Below are 9,467 nucleotides of genomic sequence, written 5' to 3'. Positions count from 1 at the left end.
GCTAGTAAAATAAGAGTTCTTACGAATAGCTGGCCCTGATTTTCCAGGAAGTCGAGTCCCAGGCGGACTAAGAACCATCCACATTAAGCACCTCCAGGCCTCTACTGAGGGAGGGGGGGCGGTGGGCTCCCGGCTCTGAACGGTAGGTTTTCCATGAGCTACCCCAAATGCCTGCCAATGTGAGGGAGTGTCATCTGGGAGGCTCCTTTGAAATCTGGACGATTTTTTTTTTTTCCAGTACACTGTCTACTTGGTGTTGGGGACTTCACAAACCTCTTGAAGAAACTGTCCTGTTCTCATGAAGTACAATGATTCAATGTGTCCCTGTTGGCTCAGAAAAAGACTCTCTCCTACAGCTTTCAGGGACTTAATGAGAGAGCAAGGGCTTTGAGAATCACGAATTCAGTCTATTTCCCTTCCTCGTAACCCTCCCTGAAAGATGCCAATTCTCAGATCCAATTATTAAGGGAATCCCATGATTTCCGCTGGCCCGCGATGCCTGTGACTCACAGAGCGACCTCCAGCAAGGTTTCTATGATACTCTAGTTCTGTTCTCTTCATTCTGATCGGAGATGGAAAAACCATTGCTCCCCTTTGCAATGTTCCTCTTGGTATGTGAAGATTGTGTGTGACCTTTCACTTTATTTAAACCAAACAAAATTTCGTCCTTTGAACTTTGTACACAGCTTTCCTTTCTAATCTACTCGAGGCTCTATTTTGGTTTTCACAAAGTCTGCCCCTCGCTCAAATCTTTAGCCAGATGTTCATCCTGGGTTCTCATAGGGATGTTGCAAGAGAACACTGCTGTGTATTACACGTTATATGGCTGATTCATTATACCAAAAGTTATTGTGGAAAAATTTCTATAAGAGGCTCTGCTGTTTAACCAGAGATGGACAGAACCTTCTGGAAATAGCCGAGTGATGATGCAGTGGAGAGGGTCCTGGCCTGTTAACTGGGCTATCTGTTTCTAGTTTGAGTTTTAACCCTGGCTTAAATGCCTTGTGAACTTGCATAAAGTTGCTCTGCTTTCTGGGTTCTGATTTCTATAGGTGTAAAATGATCTGGTTGGAGAAAGTGGTTGCTAAGACTCTTCAAAAGGTAAAAATTCTGAAATTGAGTCTAGCAGGGGTTGGCAATGTATGACCCCCTCTTGGGCCAGATTCAACCAAGCCCCTTCCATAGGAAGGATCGAACAAGAGTCAAGACAGCCAAGGACATAGTCAGACCCTTCTGCAGGAGGCCATGATATGTGCTCACAGTAGGGAAATGGCTTTGTGTCTGTTGTATGAGGACATGGTTTGTTATAGGGTGACCAGACCAGAGCAGGACAGTGAAAGGAACCATAAAGCAGGCTAATTACATGACATAAGGAATCTGAAGCTAGAGGTGCCTTGAGAAAGAAAAGCTCATGGAAATTCTTAGAATTTTTGCAGGTGGGGAGGGGTCTTTATGCTTCCACAATCCATTTCAAGGGGGAAGGAAAGGCCCTGGAGAACACTGGTGGTTCCACTGGGCAAGTTTATTTCCTGCTCTGTGTCTGTGTTTGCATCTGTATTCTTTGCAGTTCTGTTCCTAAACTGCTCCTACCCCGCTCACAGTGGCGCTTACTTTTCCCTGCCCGTCCCTGATGAACATATTTGACTCTGACAGTTTTGCTAATTTGGCAAGGTCTGGGGAAATTCTAATCCTGTTCTCTAATGTTCTGGCCATCCCTCCCATCTAGGAATTTAATGAGTTTGCTCTCTGCTCCTTTAGGCAGGTCACTGATGAAATGTTAAACAGAACCAAGCTTCAGAAATGTGCATACCAATGTAATCTTGAGTCCAGGGACCTTTCCAGCCCAAATGCACAGTGAATCTGGTACCTTTACAATAGTTTGCATAAATGAATAATGCATAGAACGGGAAGTATGTCTTCTAACGGCTTATGAATGCCCATTAATCTTTCTCATTATCACTGGTTATTCTGAAGAATAAGAATTATTTTAAAAAATTTTCCACCCCAGAAGATCCAAAGTCAGACATAAGCTAAGTGGATTTAGCTTGACCACTGAGAGGCAGCCGTGATGGGATTAAGGCAAGGTAAACAATCCCAAACCTAGAAGTTGACTCTAAGTCAAGTTGGCATTTGGATGGTAAAGAGATTTGGCTTAAGGAGAAAGATGAATTTTCCTGGCTCTTCCAGTGTGTGTGTGTGTGTGTGTGTTTGTGTGTGTTTGTGTGTGTGTGTTTGTGTGTGTGTGTGTGTTTGTGTGTGTGTTTGTGTGTGTTTGTGTGTGTGTTTGTGTGTGTGCGTGTGTTTGTGTGTGTGCGTGTGTGTGTTTGTGTGTGTGTGTGTTTGTGTGTGTGTGTTTGTGTGTGTGTGTGTGTGTGTGTTTGTGTGTGTGTGTTTGGAGCTTAGGGTGGAAGAGTCCAAACAAGCTAGAATTGTGGACTCAGAAGGCGGTATCCAAAGTAGGATGTTTAAAAAGCTCTGGTTCCTTGGTGTTGTCAAACTTTGGAGCTGAGAGAACATAGTTTGAGGGGACATGGGGCAGTTTCAGCTAGAATTCAGAGACAGCCTCACACATTTGGGAAAAAAGCCTTCGGAAACAGTTACTGGCTTCCAGCTGCTCACGTCCCCACTAAGGAGAATGTGTGAGCAGAGGCCTCATCAAGATGGGGGTACAGCCTGCCTTTCTTGAGGAAACTCACGTCTGTTGTCTCCTTTCTAGGCGGTACGGTGGGCAGAACTATGGCGTCCCCTCTGTCTTTGTGATCCTCTGTTACTTTTCCATGGTTTCCTTAGTTTGGTCAGTGCTGGGGCTCATGGGAAGCTCACTCTTCTCATGGAGGTGTTGACTGCTGTTCTCAACTTCACCTTCAGTGGTCAACTTCCATCCTCCACCGTGTTACTCAGTTCCTAGTACTACCTATAGCCTTCACCGTTGTTTACGGATGCATCAGGGCCACCTTAGGAGTTAGGAATGTCTGACTTACAAAATGCACCAGAAAAGGGATATTTTAAACTTGAAAGGGATCCGCATTTTTAAAATGCACAGAGAAAAAGAATTTGTTGTTTTTGGTTTACATAAACTTGGCATCACATAATTAAAGATACACAGAAGCTAAAATGACTCTAATTGGCTTTTTCTAAAATCTTACTGTATGTGTATTTTTCATTTGAAGGAGACAAAAGACTTGGTTTTTTAAAGAATAGCCCTTTACCGTATTATATCTAGATAGGACAGAATTAGCCAGGGATCAGGTATGTTGTTGGGGCAGAATCACCTCTCTGCAAAACCACGTGGAAAAGTTAATGTCAGGGTGGTATGTCTTTCAAGATTCATTTTCAGGTTTCCAGAACTTTCATCCATACTGAAGGCCTCCCTCTACCCCTCCTATTGAAACGGATCTGTCCCAAGTCCTTTACCGTGCAGACCTACTACTTAACTCCTAGGATCTAGACTAACGGGCAGCTTAAACTTATGCTCTTGGGGGGCACCTAGGTTCTCGCCTACCTCAGTCCCTCCTCGGGGGTCCTAGACTTATGAGGATCCTTTTGCTTTGACTTCTTAGGGCACATCTGTAAGTGTTCCATAAAGCGGCACCTGCCTTATTGTAATTTCATCAAGCCCTAGGATGCTGGCTTTTCCCACATGACTTCAACTTTTTGGCTCAATTACCTTCCCAGTCCCAATCACCTATATTCTAGGCTTGACCAAACTCGTGGCTATGTTTGCCTTCCCAGTGCTTCCCACATTTAGGCGAAGTATTGGACCAAACTGATGCTTTGTCCCTTCTTCATGGGTTTCTAGCCCCGAATACTCTACAAGCTCCCTAATTACAGAATCTAAACTTAGTAATGTCCATACTGTTTTGATTGATCACCCCATTGGTTTAAAAAATGTAGCATGTGCCTGCAATGCCTATGTGTGTGTGTGTGTGTGTGTGTGTGTGAATTATTTATGTGTGCTAGTACATGAATGTTTAAAATTTTTAAAAATATATAGTAGAAAGATAAAGTAGAAAATTTAATAACAAATGATTGCAAGTACCAGTTCTATCTTTTTCCGGCAGGCCAGTGGGTTGTCTTGCATACTTCTCTTTGGAGACGAGTGACTGAGGCCATACTTAAGCTCAGAGGTGACATTCTGTTATCAATTCCCATACTAACTTTCCAAAAATATGTTTTACTTTTGATTCCTTAAATTTGTAGGTGGAAGGAATGGTTCTCTGATGGACTCACACATCTGCATGTATATAAGGACTTCCTGTACTTGGCTTCCAGCCCTCTATGATTCTAATTAACTTGTTCACCTAACATTTTGGGGGTTGGGAAATAAGTTGAAAATATAGATATAAATGAATGCGTTTGAATGATACGACTAGATTCCATTTTTCTCATCCTTCCATGACCCTCTGTAGCTTTAATACGTAAATGTGTTCCCCAGAGAAAACTTTCTAGATTGAAATAACAGGTGATTATGTCCCTCTGAAAGACAACGTGAAACTTCATCTGCTGAGAATAGGTTAAAAAAGTATGGTACATTTATACATTAAAATTTTGTTTCTCAAGAATATTTAATGACATGGAAACATTTTCATGAGAAGCTATGTGAATAGGGAAGGTAATCCATATCTAGATATGTATATAATATGTATGCATATCTCTGTGTGTGTACAGAGATGACTATCAAAAATCAGAAGGAGCAATCCTCATTCTCCATCACCAGGACAAGACCGATCTTCTGTGGGGTTTGGTTAAAACCATGGCAGATGTTTATACAAACTCCTTTTTAAAAATTCACTTTTAATTTGAAATGTTTTTCTGCTAGGATTCCATAAAGGAGGCAGATCACTAGGAAATGGGGTTATTCTTGGCTCTGCCTCAAGACTTGCCAACTGGTTGAGGCACTGTCATTGGGTCACGCATTCTTACGCAACTCAACTCTCTGTGAGCACCTGGGGCCTTGTTGGAGCATCAGCAGAGTCCGTCCCCTACGGAGATGTACTGTTCCCTTTGAGGGGAGAGACAATATTACAAGCAGCCAATACTTAAATTGTTTTGGGAGTTAATTAAGCACGTTGTCAATAATGCATATTCTCCCAGAGTAAATATGTACTTTGTATTGGATGATGCTGTACAAATGTGTAAGAGAGGCACTGACATTCTTCATTCCACACAAAAATAATGACCGGGTAGGAGATTTATATGCCCACAGAGTGCAACTAATTATAAGCCCCAAAGAGCACTAAAAAGTATGTAATTCAGATAGGCCTTGTACTCAGAATTGCTTCACATAATTAACACTCACATACAAAATGGACCCTTTGACTAGGTTTGCCAAAACAGAAGATTTTTCTGGAAGGTTCAGTGGTGCCGGGATACAAAGTACTTGGTTAGGGGGACTGTTGATGATTTTCAATCATTTTGTCCTCACTGGTGTCCAAGGACAATGAATAAATATTTGAATTGGCAATAATGTCAATAGTACAGCTGACAATGGGGTACAGGCCCCTGGAGGGACACAGTAGTAGAGAGACCAGAATAAATAATCTAAATCATTGTCTACAAATGTTGGCTAAAAGAGGGCTCAGTTCTCTATTGGACTCTAGTCTTTACCAAGGCCTCTGGTTCCAACAATGGAATATCATAATAGGCAAGCTGTTTCTGGATTCCCGTTCTTCTCTCAACCAACTAACAGGTTGAGGTGATGTATGAATACACACAGCTCAGTGCTTACGAGGATTGCTCACTACAGCTGTTCGTTCACTCATTCCTTCCTTCTGGAGCTTCCATTTTAGAGGGAAAATAGACAATAAAAGAAAAATGAGATAATTATTATAATGTAAATAAGATGTGAATCTTCAAGAAATGCATGAAACAGCTCCTAAAATGCAAACTCCATGAGGACGGGTGGTTTGGTTTTGTTTTCCTGTACCTTGGTCCCATGAGTATTGCCTGGAACAGAGCAGAAGCTCCAAAAATATGCATTGAATGAAGAAGAAAAATATGTAAATAAGTACATAAATTCAGATAAAGGGTTAGAGAGTGATGAGATTAGAATGGAGATGAGAGGTCTTCATTTAGATAGGCTTGTTGGAGAGAGAGCCTTTTGAGAATTGACCTTTGAGGGAGATGGGAATGGTAAGGAGATGGCCATGTGGGTTCTGAGGGCAGTATTTCAGACAGAGGCTAAGAAAGCTTCATCTGTTCAAGGAACATGGAGAAGGTCAGCAGGGCTACAGTGGATAAAGAGAGGGAGAGAGGAGATGAGGCCATGGTCAGAGGCAGGATCAGATCAAATATCATAGGCCAGGCTTAAGAGGTTTGCATTCAACCTAAAAGTAGTGAGGAGCCATGAGAAGCTTTATAAAAAAAATATCCGATGTGATCTGAATTTCTTAAAATGATCATTGTGGATGCTGCCTGGAAAATGACTTCTTTAACTGTGGAAATGGTTATATCCATTAAATCTTGCAAAACTAGGATTCTATGTAACATGTTCGAGAAATCTCTTTTAAGGAATATACTGCAGGAGAAATGGTTAGACATAAACTCAGACTATGGCTGCAGTAATGAAGATAAATCAGATTTGAGAGAAACTAAAAAGATGAAAATTGAGATCAGATGATACGGTGTGGGAGGTGAGGAAGTGGGATGGCTCCCTGGCTCTGGCTCGAGTACTTGGGTGGATAGAAAGGAGGAACATTTAACAGGGGGGTGGACGTAGGAGCAATAAACAAATAACTGAACCNTACTTAACTGAACCTGTATGACAGTCCATACAGTGCTTTGGTGATTTTAAGGAGTATATACAGACAAGAAAGGCCATCCCTACCCTCAAGGAATTTGATGAGGAGACAGTAATTAGCAAAGCTAATTAGAGAAGAAACCGCAATGTGGCAAAATATAGAATAGATGAAACTCTAGTATACCACAGAAATATTTGCTTAGGGCCTGAAAGAAACCAAGTTATGATTCTCTTTCTCTCTTACCACTTAATTAGCCTTTATCTCCCTTTTTGAATAGAAAAATTCAGAGCATTTTTATTATAGTTCGGGTTGCCAGATAAAATATAAGACTGAAATGGGAACCGAAGGACTACAGTTTCAGTGTAAGGATGAATGAAAAATAAAATTGTCGGGAGAAGAGGACAGCAAAAAACATCATCCCAGTCTTAGCCTTGGCATTGGATAGATTAAAAAGCAACAATAAAACCTCCTCTGAGAATATATAACTGTAAGTTGGATCTCACCCAGGTTATCTGAATTCATGTTATCTGTGTGTTCAGGAACATCTCAAAAGGAAAGTTGACTTTAAAGTAGTCCTAAGTAGATAGCATCCCAAGGCAATTGGTAGAAGCAAATGCAAATCCTTTCTAGAGAAATGTAATCAGTTCTCAGATCACAAAGTATTCTGTAGGTAAATTTTCAAGGTAATTGGTCACATTAAAACAAGGAAATTAGGCACTCTGAGAGAAAGTTGGCAGAAATAACAGACATCAGAATCAGACCCACAGAGACCACTGATCTTGAAATGATCTGACACAGAATATAAAAATAACAAGTGTTGAATATTTTTTAAAGATTTTATTTATTTGTGATAAAAAGCAAGAGAGAGAGCATGAGCTGGGGGGCAGAGGGAGAGGGAGAATCAGGCTCCCCGCTGAGCAGGGAGCCCAATGCGGGGCTTGATTCCAGGACCCTGGGATCATGACCTGAGCTGAAGGCAGACACTTAACTGACTGAGCCACCCAGGTACCACCAAATGTTTAATATTTTTAAAGAAATGAAAGAACATCTTGAAAATAGAAAAGTAATCAGTTGGAAAAGAGGCAAATATAACCTTTATGAGTGGAAGACATAAAAATTCGAAATTAAAACTCAGTGGACATATTCAACCATAGGTTAGGCATAGCAGAAGGAGAATGAGCGATCTCAAAGATAGATACAAAGAAAAGAGAAAATTCAGAGGGAAAAAAAGGTAGAAAAAAGGAAAGAGCAGTAAGAGACAAGGAGGTTAGGATGAGAAGATTTAATATATGTCGAAGTTCCAAAAAGAAATAATAGAATGGGGAGGAGGTGGTATTAAAAAAAAAAAAAAAGGAATGCCTGGGAATTTTCCAGAATTGTTAAAAGATAGCAATCATTCGTCCCAAGAACTAACCATATGTATTATTAAACATACAGTAAACATATATAAGCATAAACATATATATTATTTTTTAATCTACAAGATCTATCATTGTGAAATTGCAGAATAACCCAGAGAACAACCAGCTCTTAGTCTGTGGAGAAGGATAAAGAGACATAGTCATAGTATGTAAGAAGAAGGAAAATACTATGAGAAGAGGACTCAGAAATTTGGTGGATGAAAGAGCATCAGTTATTTCAAAAGGATACTAAAACAGTGGCAGAAAGGTCTTCGAAATTCTGAGGAAAAACCTGAAATCATAAAATATAAGAGCCAGAAGGGAGTTTTGACTTAGGCTCACCTCAGATGTCCTAAGAATATGAAGCATTTTTTTTTAAAAGGTTTTATTTATTTAAGAGATTGGGGGCGAGACAGCATGAGTGGGGGGAAGGGGCAGAGGGAGAGGAGGAAGCAGACTCCCTGCTGAGCAGGGAGCCCAACAACGTGGGGCTCAATCCCAGGACCCCGGGATCGTGACCTGAGCTGAAGGCAGATGCTTAACTGACTGAGCCACCAAGTCGCCCCTGGTTGTTTCTTTTGGGTCCTGTAGTTGTTTTGAAAGAATGAGTATTTTCTTGTTTTGTTTTGTTTCATTTGAGCTTCCGACAAACTTTGTGCTGCTGCTGTAGCTATGATCGGGTTGGGGTATGGTGAATGGTGAATGATTTGCCATAGGCAGGAAATATATCTTACTCATCTCACCAGCCCTAGTCTTGTGTGTTATGCCCTTGTGTTATGGTTTCTTTCACAAATACATTTTGAATCCTACTCTTCACTAGGGCTAAAATGATGACTAGTTCCTCATACAATAGGGAGCTCAGGGTGTAGGGAGGAATGCAGCAAGGAAAATGACGTGAATGCTATGTGGTGTTACTAATGGGACTGTGAACAATTGACTAAGAAGAAAATAGTGTGATACCTAAACCAGGGTGTGTGTTTTGAGGGGAGGGGAGTGAGGTCACAGAAGGGTTCCTTAAGGAAGTGAAGGCTTAGTGAACTTGAAAAATGAGTTTGAGGGAGAGAGAGTAGAATGCTTTCCATGTGGAAAGACCTGGAGGCAGAGCTAAATCTATGGAGATGATTCCTTTAGTAAAAGGGCTCATGAGATGCCCCCTTGAAGAAACTACAGAGGGAGGGGCCAGATCTCAGAATACTGCATGGCTGCCTTCACCTCAAAAACACACAGGATTTTAAGTAATAGAATAGGAAAAGTACAAAATGGATTGCAAAGAGTTTAGGGTAGCTAGAGTAATGAGGAAGCAAGAAGAAACAGAGAAGGGAAGATA

The sequence above is a fragment of the Ailuropoda melanoleuca genome, chromosome 17, assembly GCF_002007445.2.
Source record: "Ailuropoda melanoleuca isolate Jingjing chromosome 17, ASM200744v2, whole genome shotgun sequence".
In the NCBI taxonomy this organism is placed as follows: Eukaryota; Metazoa; Chordata; class Mammalia; order Carnivora; family Ursidae; genus Ailuropoda; species Ailuropoda melanoleuca.
Note: the sequence above shows the minus strand (reverse complement) of the source record.